The 14,527-nt window shown below is 34.4% G+C and overlaps 1 long non-coding RNA gene across 6 annotated transcripts; it reads left to right on the plus strand.

Annotated features, from left to right (window-relative positions):
* Window positions 1-5,057: 5,057 nt before the first annotated feature.
* On the plus strand, window positions 5,058-10,768 carry LOC148842436 (uncharacterized). 6 transcript variants are annotated; one of them, XR_016102897.1, is made up of 6 exons: window positions 5,059-5,252; window positions 5,397-5,474; window positions 6,977-7,039; window positions 8,782-8,902; window positions 10,002-10,114; window positions 10,536-10,768. It is a non-coding gene; the product is annotated as an uncharacterized LOC148842436 (long non-coding RNA). The 6 variants fall into 6 exon arrangements; XR_016102896.1 differs by lacking the exon at window positions 10,536-10,768 and having other exon boundaries at window positions 5,058-5,252; window positions 6,971-7,039; window positions 10,002-10,356; XR_016102893.1 differs by lacking the exon at window positions 10,536-10,768 and having other exon boundaries at window positions 5,058-5,252; window positions 10,002-10,356.
* The last annotated feature ends 3,759 nt before the right edge of the window (window positions 10,769-14,527 follow it).

Genomic DNA, 14,527 nt, shown 5'->3' on the forward strand with positions numbered 1-14,527 from the left:
GTTATGGTGGCGTAGGCGTTGCCAAGACATTGAACAAGACACACATACCCTCAACACTTATGCTGACTTCAAGCGAGAGATCAAGCGATAATTCTACCCCAAGAATGTTGAGTACCCTGCTCGAAGAAATATGAACAACTTGAAGCACAATGACTAGTTTCACGACTACAACTAAGAATTCTTAGCTTTGACACTTGAAATCTTTGGCATGTCTAACAAGGACCTCTTGTTCAACTTCATAGACAATCTCAACTTCAAGAATATGACCGGGCCTTGGATTAAATGAAGTTCATGAAGCAATTGAAGAATCTTCTTTCATCAACAACAAATTGAAGTAGTAAGCAAAAGTTTGTTTTCGAGGACAAAAACCAAGTTGAGTGGGGGAGACTCTCACAAGTGAACACTTCACCATACCATCAAGTGCCATGCAATGTGCCTACGACATGTCAACCACATGTAATTGTCTATGCCTTGGGTGGGGCAATACATGTATTTTGATTTTTGTATGAGGGGAATGCCAATGACATTATTGTAATTACTAGTATGATTTTTTACAACTATGATGTATCCTTCCATCACTCCCCCAAAAGCTTAAGCTACTCTTTGAGGGGAGGTAGGCAATTGAGTGGTGCCAATACCATGTAAATGTTAAGCATAAGGTTGTCTCCACACAAACTTGTGTGTTTGTGTTTGTCATCATTTAATGCAATACAAAGTGTTTTTTGACTAATTCATATGCCATTTTGTTGTCTTTTCTTGTGTTGTTACTTGTCACTTAGACTTATTCAACGCATTCGGGTGCTACACGGAGCCCCAACGACTAGCCCCATGACAGTGGGGGCATTTGTGAGGTGCACACAACACTGTTTTATGACTACTGACTCTCTTTTGATTGTTAAAGGAACTCTTTTTTAAGGATAAATAACACTTAGTCCCTTCATTTGTAACATACTGACATAAAACAACCTTTAACTCTTAAATTTCAATACTTTGCCCTCACAGGCTTAACGTTAAAGCATAATTTCTCTTGTTGTATTATTAGTTTTCTAGTCATTTATAGTGTTTTATGTATTTTTTTTCCTTTCTTTGTTACATTTTTTATGTTTTCTTGTTTCTTTCTGCATTTGCCTCTTTTTCTTCTTTTATATTGTATTTTCTAGATTTTTATCCTTATTTTCTGTTTTTTTGTTGTATTTGATCAATTATTTTGTAAAATAATCTCATAAAATGATATAAGTACTATGGGGTTTTAGAAATATCTAAACATGCACATAATAGTCATATAAGAATATTTTTTCTGAAATTAGTTAACTGATGCAATACTAACCATGGAATCTAAGTGCTTGAATATAAAAAAATTTAGGGTGGATCATTATGGCAAATCAAAGTTCAAGGACTAATTTTAATTTTCATTGCACCCAAAGTGCAAGGTGTAATTTACCCCCTTTTGTTATTTTGGTTAATGCCGTTATTCTGAGCAAATATTAATCTAGTTACCTTTATTTTGATAAAAATTAGTTGCTTCCTAATTTGTTCAAGAAAATTTCCCTTTCATTTTAGTAATATTCTTATTGAATTTCCAATTACTCTTTTTTGGAAAAAAAAAAAAACGTATCAAATACCACCTTAATTACCTTATGTAGTGATGTAACACCAATCCTTTTCAGAAATTTGCATTGCAATCTTGATTTCAGAGTAAATATCACATGTAATGTTGTTACTTGTAACATTTCCCCATCTCTCTCTTCTCTTCTCTTTCTGGAATTAAACTCCATCCATTTTTTCGTTTGTTGACTTTAAAAAAGATTAATTATCATGTGATTCTTGGTTCTTAATGCATTATTATGAAAATGTAGGGAGGCTTGGAGAATGTGGAAAAGCACAAATACAATAAAAAGTATAACAAAATTTGGTATAAAGGAAACCTAAGAAATTGTAGGAAATGTATGGAATATGACAATAAATAAAGAGGAAAGTATAGAAAACCATAAAAAAGTATAAAAATATAACTGAAAAAAATTAAAATACAAAAAAAAATGCAACAAATAAAAAGAGGAAAGTACCAAAAATACAGAAAAATAAACAATGCAACAAATACAAAAAAAAAAAAAAGTAAGAAAAACAAAAATATAGAAAGACAAAAAATAATACAGATAAGAGGACCCAACGAGAAGAAGTCTCGAAGGTAGGGGTTTATGTAGGCCCTCCATCCACCAAAGCCTTAGATCATTCAGTAGAGCCTTAATCAACAAAATCCAAGAGGAACAATGAAGTCGGAATCAAGAAATGTTACACTTGCTGTCCATTTAGCATGGCAAGGGGGAAGGGGGGTCACTATTACTAAAACCATAACCCTTTAGGAAGAAATGTTAGAAAGAGAGTTGAGTCTCAATTTAACAATGGAAAGGGCTAGCTAGAAGAGTTAGGGGTAACGATTTAATAATGAATATAGCTTTATATAGAATAAATTGACGAAATAAGATGAATTGGTAAAATAGTGGGTATGGTTTTAAATAGGATGAATTGGTAAAATAGGATTCATGTAATTAACTCCATATGAGATGATGATGATCTAACAACAGAACAAGGGAGTAAGTAGGTGCTTTAAATCCATATGAAACAGGAATGTGATAAGAATATGAGACGCCTGAATTCAATTTGATTATTGATGGATATGTGAAAGTTGAAACATATATTACAATTTGGTTTATTAACAGCTACAAATAAGCATTTTATGACACTTTTTTGGGTGAATGTGTAGTATATGGCATTTCAATTTAACTTCCTGGACATACATTGAAATTGAAATCAGTGAAAGTGTCCGCTTTAGAGATAGATTTGTCCTTTTTGATTATTTAGATATCCAACTATCTGATTTCAATAGCATTAAATTCAAAACTTAAAAAATCCTTGTACAAAACTAGTACATATCTACAAAATAATATAAAGAACTGTATATTATAATTTGTAAATAAAATAAAAGTAATATTTGAATTCCAAATCCCACTGAATCGTACATAGCTTTAAAATAAAATCCTACAAATTAACAAAAGGCCTGATAATCAATATGCATACACTAGAAGTAGATATGCTAATTATATATGGATAACCCGAGTCTTTATAAATTGACTTAAGGGGTGCTTGATTTTTGGATTTTGAGAGGGGGAAGTTGGTCAATGGGATTAATTAGGGAAAGTTTATTCTTCTTGGTATTGCTTACCTGGGGCACCAAATAAGTATTTCCCCATAAATAAGCAGGTAAGGGATATCCATCTCCCTTGGGAAAATTGCCAATTAAGTATACTTAATGGGACAAAAATTTCCCTTATAATAAAATACAAAAACCTCCCCTAAAGTTTATGACAATCACAAAAACCTCTCCTATAGTTTCATTGTAGCAAAAATCTCCCTTGAATTTTTAAATAATTCAACAAAAATCTCCCTTGAAATTACCCCTAAAGCATTATTAAACCCTATCTATTGCAGCGACATTATTGCTCAGTATATTCTATTATTGGAATATTCCATCCATTTTTTTCTGGAAATTGTTCTTCATTGGAGGTTATTCTTGGCCGACAAGTGTTCTCATATTTCTTTTAAAGCTCATGTTTTCAGCAACTGTTCTTTACAGCGGTTTTCTTATCTGATGCCTCCCAAGGAAAATATTAACATTCTGATGCCTTTACAGGGGTGCCTATACAGGGGATGGAGATGTCCATATTTAGATATCTATGAGAGTTAAAAAATCAAGAGTGATGCCTTATATCTTCATGATTCTTTTAATGATACTAATAGTACATGCATTGGTACGTGAAAGTTATCTCCAAGACAAAACTATTCATAATTTATAGATAGTTTTTGAACAGTTTCTTAATTGTTACAATGACAGTTTTTGAATAGTTATAAGTGAATGGTTTCTTAACTGTTATAAGTCGGTAGATTTTGGAGTGTGAATAAATGACGTATATACCATTTTTTATGCCCGTTGTATATTGCTTAGACAAGGGATAAAAATGTTTAATGAAAAATCAAAAAAATGGGACTATTTGCTCTTTTGTTAGTAGTATAGATTTGCAAGTTATGGATAGATCTATTATGATTGCAGTGCAATCAAATATGTACTAATTCAAATCCACCGGGGTTGTGCACGTTAACGGTAGAGACATTTTCCGAACCGGGCTTGTATCTCCTGCCCAATTTGTCTAATACCACAACACTTAATTATACGACTTGTGTTCAAAATACTACAAGAAAACCCTCGCCCTGACGTAATGGAGACAAAACCTTCGCCTGCCCCTGGTGCCGGAAAATTGTTTCTCTCCCCTCTGCAACAGTTGACAACTCCGGTTTTGACCACCAATGCGCAAACGTGGTCATCACCCACCATGGCATCCTTCAACTTGAGCACATTGTTGTAGTAGACCTTTTAGGGTACAAAGTCCCAATTCCAACAGAGCAGGCTGTTTCCTCCGGACCTCAGCTCGCAAAAGAAATTACGACTTGCTAGAGATGGCTGTGAAAGATACATTCGGCCCGATAGAGATATTGACACCTCCATTAAAGCATTCAATTCTCTGTATAGGTTCTCTGGTTTGAAGATTTTTTATAAGAAAAATGCTTTGTAAAAAACATGGTATATCATTCAACGGGTTTCCGTCTGTGTTTGAATGATAGATTGAAAGAGTTGAATTCTTCCTCTTCAAATGGTGGAGTTTAGGGATAGGAAAAGCGGATAAAGGAAAGGAAAAGAGGATAACAGGTCGACAGGTTATTTCAATAAAAATATATACAAATTAATTAAAGGGTAAAATCGGCATTTTCAAAAATGCAACCGTTTACCATTTTGCGTTTGGGTCATTGACGAAAGGGAAGTTTTCATCGAATTATTTAAAAAATTGAGGGAAAGATTTTGTTAAAATGAAACTAGAGTTTTTTACGATTGTTAGAAATTCAGAGGAGGTTTTTACATTTTACCCCTATAATTAAAATGGTGATTGAATTATTTACCTGAAAAATGAAAGAACGTGAATAAATAAACTTTTACCCCCGTGAATTTTTGAAATACACTTGCATTCTTCAAAATTTCAAAGAAAACCAGAGAGACCTTAGACTCCAAGGAGAATCACCGAACGGGCCAAACCAAAGCAACACCGTGCCACCGCCTTCTTTTAGCATTGCAATTAACCCAGAAACAGAGCATCATCACCTTCTACATTCCTCCCTCCATTCCCCACTCTTCTCTTACATTATTTGTATGTGTGCTCCTTCCAAACTGAGCCCTAATTTCATTTATTCTTCACATGTATTCATACGGGATACTATTCACTCAATGTTTGATCTTATATTTTGTTTTTGACTTCTTGGTCAAACGATGAACTATCGGGCTCTGCGGTTAGAAAAACTATGGCTGTTGGGAACGTTCCCAACTAGGGGTGAGATCCATCTGGGGTTGCAGAATTAAAGCAAGAAAGGAGGTAATATCTTTCAAAAGAAGTCTATTCTTTACAAGAAGTTTATGAAACTTCATATAACGTTTTATCGAATGAGGGTATGTTCAATCCTAGTGGAATCATATTTAAGTCTATTTGAAAAAAGTCAGGGTATGCTTAACCCTGAGATGAAAATTAAGAAACCATGCCTGGATTCTTCAGGGACAATATGATTGTATGAATGTTCTGCCGAGGAGGGTGGAAAGAAGGTACATGCCAAAAGTACAAACTGTTAGTTTATTTCCAAAGATACTTGTGTTCACCGCTACGTATCATTTTCACCTCTTCAACTCAATATAATACATCGTCTGTACTTTGTAGCTTTGCCATTTTTTGAAGGTTTTTGGCTCCTGCCAGTGCTAGATCTTCCAACCATATACCTAGAAAAGTTTATCACGAATCTCACCGGTTGGAAGCTTAAGAACCTGCCTATTAGAACATCACTTGTTACACCATTTGCAAAGAATATCACTTCCTAGCTTCTTCGATTCTTGTTCTGCTGATGCCAAGGTGAAAAAAGAAAAAAGAACGAAAAAAGCGGGAAAGAACTGAGTAGGACTTGGGAAGCTGAGTTTTCTCGCAACTTAGTGCAATATCAACTGCTTCAATATTTTGCATTTCTCCCACAACATGGACAATAAACATTTTTTTTTTCATTTTTATCCTTTGGTTCGTCTGCTTCAGTTCATTTTCATGCTCTCCAGAGATTGACAGCAGTTTTCAGGTTAGACAAGCAGGAACTATTGTGGAAACCTCATCTAATAAATCTGGTAGCAATAGAAAAAATCAAGTTAAAGGGACGTTTGTTAGTGATGAAACAAGATAAAACAAGGATTTTGATCATTCTCCAAACTGGAACTGCCAATTCAGAACCTTAGGAGTAAATGGGCAAACTCTCAACTTGGGGAATGGGGCTTCTGTGGGCCCACAACCCCATCCCTGCACCCTTCAAGGGACTAGTGGGACGGTTACACTAGATCCCCTGAATTGTCTTTAGTTTGTGAGAGATAGGCACAATTTATTTGGTTTGAGGGGCACCAGGCCTCGGGTTCTCCTTGTAAGGTTTCTATTTGATATTTTGTATTTGAGATATCAGCTTCTAGATGTTTTATTTGCCTCCTTCAGTTTCGTCTAATTTCAGGGGTTTTCACGTAGTTACCATATCAACAAATCTCTTTTGATGGTGTTGAGGATGAAAAGGAAAAAAAAAAAATCTCCTGTGGGGATCTCGCTCCAGTTGTCCTCAACCCCTCCCCCAGTTCTCTCCTATTCTTGATTACTTTTTATGGTTCTCCTTTCAATTAATTATATCACTCATGAATAAAAAGAATCTAATTCTATCACTCTTTTAGTAAATATTACTGTTAATTTGATTCCCAGAATTTCTACATTTCTTTTATTGGGTTTGCTACCGATTGTTATTGTTTCTGCATGTTTAATTCACATCCTAACATATTATTTGATCACTCCTAACATCCTAGTTGCAGGTAAATGACTTTGATTGTGAGGGTGTTGGTCTTTGTTGGTATGGAAATCTTTGTATTATACAGGTAAATGAGTTCTTCATTTGCTAAAAGAACCATCATTTCTGCAAATAAATCATCAAACAGATCCAGTTAACCTGCTAGCAAATCAAATTAAATATCATTCCGTTCATTTATTATAGCATTGCATCAATCATATGCATTGATGTCAAATATATGGAACTGCTTCTCAAGAACTTTAGTTGTATATTTTATCAACGTTGCTTATTTTACACTATATGAGATCCTTATCTTGTTGCCGATAAAGAGCTGTTTTCATTTCTCACAGTTTGTCTTCCACATGCTATATTTTTGGTCAAGGTTACCCTTATTCAGGGTAGGGAGATGTTAATGGAAGCGCATAATCTGACACTTGAGTCTAATTGCTTCACAGAAGTCATTCATGATTGCAAATGTTATAATGAGGTCTCTAGTTGATTGGTTTTATTTATGCCTTTCTGCATGTATGTTTTGTTTGATTATTGTGTTTTGTGGTTCTCTTGGATATTATTTTCTTTTGTAAGCTTTGTATTTTCAATTTGGCATTACCTTTCACAATGTGGTTGATACTGAGGTAGGCATAAGAACTACTTGCCAGCGCCTTATAATGGAAGTTGTCTCATATTCATCCTATGCACTTAGTTCTTATTATTAATCAGTTATATCCATTATAATTCTTTCAATAGGAACAAGGTTCTTCTCTTAATCTTTTGGCCTCTTAAGAATTTTTCTTTGGAAAAAATATCTATAGGCAGAAAAAAGGCTTCTAATGGTTCAGCTCTTCTATTCTTTTTTCTTTTTTTTTTTTTAATCAGTAACCAGGAAAGATTTTTATTGATATTAAAAGCAGCGTACAAGATGTACATCAAAGATACAAACGGTCTAAAAATTACAAGTACAAGAGACAGAATAACATAAATAAATAAGAATAACATTCATGTTCTGCTCCTGTACTCTCCTTTCAGTCCAATTGTGCTGTTCTCCCTTTATTGAGTGGCTTGGCCTCACTTATGTACTGCCTTTCCTGTTGGACATAGTTCCAATGGAATGAACCTTTCTTGGCCACCAATAACCAGCTTACTTCCACATTTGGGTGCATGCCAACTGATTAAGAAAAACTCAAACTACTAATTGAGAGCACTCCCAACGTTATGGTCAATTTTGTTCATTGGTCACCATAGTTAAGTTTGTGAGAGTACCAATTTTTGGCACCATGTGTTCAATGTTGAAGGAGTGCTTCAAAAGAAACTTGTCTGTGAGGACTTATGTTGACATGAAGGGTGGTAGCCACATTTGTGTATCTACATATTTGTCTGTATTTTTTAGTTGAAAATTTGGTTTTGACCAAAGTCTGCATAGGGTTTGAGAACCTTCATCCATAAGATGAGGTCTTCTGATGGATGCGTAATTGTGTATTTTACTTTTCTTGTGAGAATCATGCTTGTTGGACCTTCGTTTAAAAGTAAATTTGCTCACATCAAGGGTGAAACTGGGCTAGCATATGCAATTATCTCAGCCCAAATGGAAACTAAAATATTTAAACTCTAAAAGAAAACCCTTTCATTTGGGAATTTGAGGTCATGCAACATGATTGTTGGACAGAGCCCATACCATAACCTTGTTTCTTGAGGTGGGTTCATGTTGTAATCAAAACTTTATCTTAGAAGTAATTGCACAGTCAGTTTAAGTTGGTTGTCAAAATTTTATCTGATTTGGAAGTAATTGCAGTCAATTTTAAATGGGACTAATGGTATTTCTTATCTTGTCAGTGGTTTTTATCATGCAGATAGCATATTCTATGATAGAGGAGCAGGAATGAAGGACAAGATCAGCAGATGAGAGATGGTTACACATCTTTTGCTGGCCTCCTTGTGAATTCATGTTATTGTGGTATTACTATTACATAATCTCTTCAGTAATATCTTTTATTGGCCCCTTCATATTTCTGACTCAGAATGTGCTTTCTAGAGGAGTTAAGCTTAGTTGTTTGGAGAAAAATAATGGATTAATGCTACAAATGGTGATTTGTCTTTCTTTAGCAATATTCAAATACCTACATTCATTTTTCTTGTTTCTATGTTTATATTTTAAGATTTTTGAATTTTGATTTCTTCACTGGAAATTTGCGTTTAACACCATCCAGGGTCAGTATTTATGTTTATGATCAATAGGATAGACAAACTGTATCCATCTCAAGATGATAAATAAGATATAGAACTAAATGAAAAAATATCCCATTTTACACAATAATCTCAATGTTTCATAAATCATCTTTGAAACTTCTCCTTGGATTGTGATGCTTAGTGACCAGAGATTTGGGGACTAACTAAAATCCTGGATGTTACTATCTGTCATCGTTTTCAGAAAGGCATTAATTTTAAACTTTGTCTGTGGTGGACGAATAACTAAATTTCCATAATCTTGAGGAAGTCCCTTCAACAGTTCAACCATCGGGATCTTTCATTTATGGAATTATGTCTGGTTGACTATGGATTTGATTTTGTGTTTCTAGATCTGATGTTTAGCTTCTTTTATGTGTGCATTCAGCTGGGGTAATATTTGAATGGTCATTTATAATTTCATGATATCGTTGAATGCTTACATAGGCTTCTTTTTGAGTGGTAAGGTTTCTAACCACCTTCCTAATTTACTAGTGATTAGGTGGTTGAATGCATTGTATATGCTCTCTTTTTGCCTTTTAGTGGTTTGTATGGTCGTACACAAATTCTTTGCTTGATTAGTTTGTCTTTGTCATTGGATCATTCTATAGCAAGGGAATGGTGTTATTCTTCTTCTAGCATCCTTCAGAACATGGAAAAATTGGTTAATATTCTCACTAGGCGTTTCTGTAGATTGCAGATTATGTTGCAACTCCAGTTGTTGGATAGGATGATATCATGTAGTATGCACGGAATGTCTGGATAATTTATTTTTCATAAAGGAGCTTTTTCTTTATTGTCGTTTGAGAAATTCCTTCCTAAAATGCCAGGTTAGCCAGACACCAGTTGCTGCCTGGATCTTTATTGCCTTGTTGCCTGTTGAGGTTGAGACAAAGACATGGATGGCTTATAGAGATTATATCATATATTCCCATCTGATGCTGTAATGATCATCAACTTCTAAAAAGCTTAATATTCACTCCATCTCATTAATGCATATTCTAGAGACATTTTTTATTGTGTTGGATTTGACACAACCAAACAAGAAAAAGGTGTTTGAAAATCCTCTATTTGTGGGATGGAAAGCTCCAAAATAGAAGCTCTAGCCTTGTATAACTATTTGAATTGAAAGAAAAAATTTTGAAGCTTTAAAAAGCTAATCTTATTTTAACTGTTACTGAGAAACATCATTTGTCCAGATTCTGCTTGTGTGGTGGAATAGTTGACAAATTGGCATGCTTTCCCCGTCCATGAACCATGATACCATACAAAAAAGTCATTATTTCCTAATATTTCTTTTGATTTCCATGCCTCTTAATGCATACAGTATTGCTTTTGTTTTCACTTTGATGATGTGATTGCAGGTATTATCATATCTTGACTTCTTGAGAAGCAAGTGTGTCCTCAGAGAGGTGCACTTGAACAATCATTTTGTTTTTCTGGAAGCCACGGTTATGTTGCAACTAAGAATACAAATTCTTTGTCTGAAATACTTGATATTGTTTAGAACGGATATGGTTGAGTCTGTTCTTGGGATATGATATGAGATACTGCTTTTATATTTTCTTCTATACAAACTGATTAATTTGCTATAACATAGATTCTCTGCCATTATTTGCACAGTTAGGGATTTCTTAACTTTTGGCTATTATCAATTGTGAAAAGGATAAACTTTCGAGCTATGTTTTGTAGGGAAGGAAGGGTAAATGCCCTACTAAGTTGAAAATGTACTGGGTAAAGAGGGGATTTAAGGATGTATAGTGGCTGTGTGGCTCACTGTACATCCTTAATAGAAGAGTTAGAAGTTGTTTACTTTGATGTATAGTGGTTCCCAAGCATGTGTTTTTTAATTAATAAATAATTAATTAAAAGGACTTGGTGTAAGTAGTAAGAAATGATTTAAGCACCCATAATTTGATGATGGATATGGCACTGAACAGAATGGAATGGTAAAACAGGATTCGCCTAGCCAACTCCTTATAGTTGGGACAAGGCTTGGATGATGATGAAATTATTAAAAAATAAATGGATAAATAAATATCTATGATAAATATCCCAAAAATAGGAAAACTATGAGAAACTAGAAAATTCCATATTTGCATTTTCTAATGATAGAATCATCACATTTAAATATAAAATCGAAGAACTCATCACATGAAGTATCATAATCCATAATTACACAATTATCATCAGCTATCAATGCATCACGGGAAAAGTTGCAAATCAAAATTTCAGAACTAATGATTCACTTAAATTTTATGATATTAAGTTGTTAACATAAACAAGTGTGTCACCTCATTTTCAAATGAATGTAAAGCATTGAAAGCCACGGTTCCCATACTTCTATTTATAGTATTTTATCATAATTGTTATAATAAACAAGTTTTGAGGTTTTTTCCTTCTTTGTATCATGTTAATATCTAATAGGCTACATAATGAAATAGTTCCCCCCACTTCTATTTGTAATATTTATTCATAAAAATTTATAATATATTATTATAGAAATTGTCTTAAAAAGGTAAAAACATGCATGGTGTATGCCTTTCTAAGTTCCTCTCCTGTACACCTCCACACGTCTCCAAGCACACACCTCCTGCGCCCTTTAAAACACTGATACAAATTGGTATTTCTGAAATGGAAGGGATTACTCATTTTCGTCCTGGATAAGATTCTAAAGCATGTGCCTGGAAATTCAGGCAAGGATACAGGACTAATATCTGTATGTTGTTAAAAGTCAGAATAGCCGGATCAGATATTTTCAATTTGATTCAGGATTTAGTACCAAAGATGCAACAACTAGAGTATGTTTGCAAGAATATTAATATTAGTTCTAAGTTTTAATATAATTTTATTTACATTGTTTTCTTTTATTAAGGGGCCATTGCTTGGTGCAATGGAAAAATCTTGAACATGGGTTCGAGTCTGATAGCAGCCACTTTGTGCCCAAAAGAGAAAAAAAGAAATAAAGGTGAAAGGTTAGGTCTGTATACCAGCCTATCCCTCCCAACATTCCAGATATATAGGACCAACATTGGGTTATGACCTTTTATGTTTTTTCTTTTATTAATTTTTATTTAATTAGTTAATTTATAGCTGGGTGCAGAATTTTGTTGGAATGGCATACATTTATAATGTTATTGGCCACACCTTCCTGCTAACTATTGCTATGTCTCCTAATGTGCACTCTCAGGATGCCCAATTTTATGACAATTAGGCCATTTTCTGAAGTGATGATTTGTGCAGCTGTAGATGCTGTCTATTTTCTCCTCTATATGTACTAGAAGATGATAGAAAAATTGAATAAACATTCCTTGTGGTACTTTGTGGTCATGGTACACTGTGTTGTCAATGTTTCTGCATCAAATGTTATGCAGATTGGCCATCTATCCCCTCTTCTATATTCCAGGTCTTTATGATTTTTAAGAGTATGGTAGTTAACTGCTGCACAACTTCTGTGGTATAATGCCATTTAATAATTCTTCTGTCCTAGGAGAGGAAATACAAGTCTAGAAGCTAGAAAGTATTTAATATTAGTTCACAGATGGCTAATGAGAAAGTTAAAGTAAGCTTGTAATTACAGGTATCATATTTTACCATTCCAGCTTGACTTGTCATGTCATATCGTGATGATCAGATGAAAATGCTTTCATTATGTGTCTCATGAGAGCCATTTTTTTCTTATTCATTGGTTAAAGTAGAAAAAAAAATGTCTAAGTTCTTGAGCCAATTAATGGTAAAACAGAAGGGTTACTCAATGAAACAGTCACATCATCATTCTTTAGTATGGAGTAAATGCATGGAGACTATGCTGACACATTTATATTGGAAATATTTGGATTTTGTCTCACTAATTTACCTTGTTAACATTTCATAACCTACTCCAGCTGATGTTAAAAAAAAATTGGTATAAACCTTTGAATATTATCATCGATATCTAATTATCTATAACCTGCTGTATGTGGAGAAAAATAAATAGTTTACTCATACCAATAGTTTAGCAGGCTATGCATTTATTGTCTTCCACTTACATTCATGAATTCCAAGATGATGTGCATTGGTGAAGGGTTTAGACTTGATGACATTGTCCACTGTTCTGCTATTAGTGCCCAAGAATGTTTTTATTAATTTGCTCATATATAAGCATGTTGGACATATTAAGCACTTGCATAAAAATTGGTAAGACAATAGAATGCCAGACATTCTTCCTTTGCAGTTTATGTGCCTTTAGTGGTCTCTGCAACATGATTCTCGCTCAATATCAACTTTGTTGCGGACAAAAGTTGAGCCAAGAAATTTGCCTGGCTTTTGTGCGATGTTTTTATGTTGAGTGTTTTTGAAGATTATTAACTTTTAGTGCGTTAAGCATGTCCCATTAAGAGAGCATTCATGGAATAGCCATAAACCGAATATTCCAAGCTCTGATGTAGGCACATATATTGATGATTTATTTTCTTGAATGTGGTGTCTAAAACCCTAATTTGATATGTTGTGGCATGACCTGATCTTTGCCCATTGTCAACAACACCCTCCATATGTTAAAAAAAATGTTAACTAGATATCTGGGTTGATCTTTGCCCTTGAAAACTTGATAAGATATATGCTAGGTTATTTATGTACACTTATCTGATTTTGGTTGAATGCCTGGGTTTTCTAATCATTTTCTATTCCTTATTTGAGTAGCAATTTCAAATGAGAACGTTTGGATAGAGAATTTTGAGGATCAGAGAGCCTAGTTTAAGCCATGGTCTCTGGATATGGGCAACCGAGACTTGGTCTGACTAAAATCTGCAAATGGTTCATACTCTTTTACTGGTTCCACTTTTAGGGGTTTAGGTTTGAAAGCCTCTTTTAAAAGCATGAGGATTAGGGTTGATAATTTCTGGCCTGACCGGCCGGGTCTTAAAATTCTAGGACCAAACGGATTAGGGGGTGTTTGGCAACATGGTTGGCTTTGTTAGAACAAAAACAACTACCACATCAAGTAATTGCTTTTGTTTTCAAAAACAAAACCAACTATATTATTGAACGCTCCTTAGTTGGGTCTGTTCAGGGACTTCACTTCCCATCCCTGACCCCAAACCCGATCAGGCATCTCAATTATTCCAATCCATCCCCATCCCCGCTTGAGCAGTGGAAAAATTGCCTATCCCCACTATCCTTATCATCTACTTCATACTTTCATGGTAAGGTGATCATGAATATATTTGGAGAGGCTGAGATGCCACTACTGGCCTACGGTCCTGTCAGATTGCATAGCACATGCTAAGAGCTGCGATGCCTGCCATATATATATTTGAGAAAGAGAGACTGAGGATGAAATGGAAGAGGGGAGTAATTTCAAATGACTTTCAATTGG

Source organism: Nelumbo lutea, chromosome 8 (genome assembly GCF_056320005.1).
Source record: "Nelumbo lutea isolate HS-2025 chromosome 8, American lotus-T2T, whole genome shotgun sequence".
Lineage (NCBI taxonomy): Eukaryota > Viridiplantae > Streptophyta > Magnoliopsida > Proteales > Nelumbonaceae > Nelumbo > Nelumbo lutea.